The following is a 3,395-nucleotide window of genomic DNA, read 5'->3' as shown; positions in this document are numbered from 1 at the left end:
CGGGCTGGACTCCACTTTGTCCACGGTGAAAGCCGATCCGGCGATCGACGGTGCGAAGTTGAAGTATTTCCTCAGCGACCAGCACGGATCAGCTCCAGGCATGACAAAGCGATATCGTCCTTTTTTGGAAGGCCAAACAAAGTAGTTTCGCTTTCACAACGAAGCACACAGCGCCTTCACGACATGGTGGCGGCGGCAACAATACTACAGCGAGTATAAAAGTTACGCCTTCTTTCTTTGCGTGAACATTTGGGCGGCATTATGCAAATCTTCCCAGATAGTGACGTAGGTATGTGGGGGCGTGTTGGAACGAGCCGTTTTAGGTAGGTGTGGCTGACTCTTGTCTCTGTGACAGAGGAGGCAAACATCAGATGACCTCTTCTGAGTGACATGAGGATAAGGTATATGAGTTGTTTTTTTGTTTGATGTGGTACATTTTTAGCATGAAAAGTGATTCACAGGTGAGAATGTGCAGTGGAGAAGTGCTTTATGCCATGTTTATGCCATTTTCTCTTCTCCATTCCCCAGCCTCCCTGTGCTGCCTAATCCACAAACGAACATGAAACCATGTCATGTCGCGAGCCCTTTTTTGTTGGACACATGTTCTAAGATATCTGGGAAATCTGACTTTATTTATATTAAAACGAGGCAATTAGTAGATCCTCCCTAAGAAGTCGGGGACATTAAATTGCCTCCTTAAGAAGCGTGCATATAAATGGGTGACCCTTTGTGACCTTGCAATTTCAGGAAATGAATGGCCATTTCCCCCTCTAACTCTATTAACATTTAGCACTGCAATTTCCAGTTTTTTTCCTTAAATAATGACAAACGGATAAATCTTTATAAATCAAGCCCTGAGTTGAGTTCAGCTCACTCCCTAATTGATCAATGGCTTCAGTCAAAGTGGTGAGCTCGTCCTTGGGCCTGCTGTGATTATAAATGGCTACCAACTAATGAGGGAACTCAAAGAACAAACCAGAACGACAACACCCCTTTCAGCCGACTTTGCTTTTTACACTTTCCACACCTTTAGTTCATCTGATTTTATTTTTAATGCAGGTACTAAACAGCTGAAATGTTTGTGTTGTTGATTTCTGTGATGCACTACCCCAAAACACAAAGATTTCCCTGCTGAAAATAAGCTGCTTTTTTTATTGAACTTCGAGAACTGGATAAATCGGACTGAAAAGCTCAATGGCTGAAATGAGGCATAATGACAACAGCAGAAAGCGATGAACAAATAGCATGCTCAGGGACAAATACTTTGTATATTATTGAAATGTAGCCAAAGCAATAAATTAAGCAAAATCAATGGTCATCTAATCTTGTGCTTGAAATTACTTTGTTAAAGGATGCAAGTCCCAACAAATCAAAGTAAAACTGAGATTAAAAATGCTATATAGTTGAGGTGAATTGACTTGAGTTTTGATCGTCATTGAAATATAGCAGCAGTCGTGTTCTTTTTTTCTGTTTATGTAAAATGTGTGTGCGTTAAAGTAACAGTGAAAATCCTATCAGAACATTTGATCTAATGTCTCATTTTATTTTTTATTTATTTGTAATATATTGTATTTCAGGCTTGTCTCGTTTGCCCATTGTCTGTAGTATTCATATATTTCACTTTTATTTATTTCTTTTCAAGTCAGTCTATTTTCATATCTCCATTGGCAGTGAATAAATGTACAGTTTCCCAAAATGGGAGGCAGTAATACATGAGAATGAAGCAATTTTCAAAGACTACATGCTATTGTAGCACAAAATGTTAAATGATACAGATTATTTTCCTTAATTAATTTGATTGATTGTCAAACGGCTTCAGTCAGTGGAAAGTAGATGGAAACTTTGTACAGACATCATTAGTTTTTCCCCATTTAAAGATTAATCATGAAAAGCTCTGGCTCTTTAATTCTGTAATTTGTATATTTAATGGGGTGCTGCAGAATCTATGACCGTAATTAGCATTTCCTGAAAACTCATTAATACACAACAACGTGATTAATGCCGCAATAATACTAACATGACTGAAGTTATTCAGGTTATGTACATGCAATTCTTGCATAAAAGAACTCGGTGAAAACAGGCTACATGTAGTGTTATAAAAATACTAGTGCTATCACGATTAATCACGATTAATCGCATTCAAAATAAAAGTTTTTGTTTACATAATATGTGTGTGTACTGTGAATATTTATTATGTATATATATATATATATGTACACACACATGTATATACATATTTATTTTAGTCTCTCTCCATATTTGGTGGGTGCATTACCCTGAGCACTGTGTCCTAAAGTGCTGATGCAGTCCTTGTGTAAAAGTGCTTCACATCTATCCCATGTCTTAGCGTTAGTCTTGAGACCCACAGAGGTGAATCTCATTCCTCATCAGCTCGCTCAGACCGGCCCTGCGCCTGAGAGACCTCTGACCACAGCTTTTCTGGACAGGCCTGTCAGTGCGTACAGCACCACGCTGCTCCACTGGGATCTCAAATCCCACAGATGTCCCTTTAGCCTCCACACTTAATTAATTTGATTGATTGTCAAACGGCTTCAGTCAGTGGAAAGTAGATGGAAACTTTGTACAGACATCATTAGTTTTTCCCCATTTAAAGATTAATAATGAAAAGCTCTGGCTCTTTAATTCTGTAATTTGTATATTTAATGGGGTGCTGCAGAATCTATGACCGTAATTAGCATTTCCTGAAAACTCATTAATACACAACAACGTGATTAATGCCGCAATAATACTAACATGACTGAAGTTATTCAGGTTATGTACTAAGCAGATTAAATCCAAATAGCCCTGTTTGTTTTACTTATAGCTGATATGATGTTTTTTGGCAGAGAAAAATATTTTGGGATAAACATGTTTGCCATCAATTCCCATTATCCACCAACTGCCAAATATATCCTTGCTTTATTTTTTTTTTTGTAATTGTTCAAACAAAATGATTTAATAAACGTAGAATTTGGAATAATGTTACTGTATATGTATGTGTGTAAATATATATATATATATATATAATTAGAGATCTGCTCTGCTGAACCTACAACTTCTGATCCAGGTTCTCCCCCACCACCCTCTGTAGGACTGAGACTGTCTGATCAACATGAGACAAGATCTCTGTGTTCTTTACAGAATAACTTCTTAAGGGCTGGATTAAGGTGCTCTATCCCCATGATAAAGTCAACCATACATTTGTCATGGTAAATATGTGATTGAATAAAAATAGCATAATAATTCAGACATTCACATTTCAAATACATTTTTAATGAGGGTTTTAAAAAAATAAGTACATTCTTATTTTAGGCAATATAAGGTATGTACAGTATATAAATAACGTATATCTACCCACCACACTTATAAAACTATATACAGGTGCATCTCAATAA

The 3,395-nt window shown here is 37.0% G+C and overlaps 1 protein-coding gene across 1 annotated transcript in view; it reads left to right on the top strand.

Moving 5' to 3' along the window:
* The window catches only part of LOC107674023 (usherin-like), a gene marked incomplete at its 3' end in the record, with an annotated part of 75,579 nt that overhangs the window by 70,082 nt on the left and 2,102 nt on the right, over positions 1–3,395 (top strand). The gene's annotated exons all lie outside the window — the stretch shown is intronic.

This window comes from Sinocyclocheilus anshuiensis, unplaced genomic scaffold, assembly GCF_001515605.1.
Source record: "Sinocyclocheilus anshuiensis isolate Anshui unplaced genomic scaffold, SAMN03320099.WGS_v1.1 scaffold544, whole genome shotgun sequence".
Classification (NCBI taxonomy): domain Eukaryota; kingdom Metazoa; phylum Chordata; class Actinopteri; order Cypriniformes; family Cyprinidae; genus Sinocyclocheilus; species Sinocyclocheilus anshuiensis.
The sequence above is the reverse complement of the archived record's forward strand: the minus strand, read 5'-3'. Positions and strand labels throughout refer to the sequence as shown.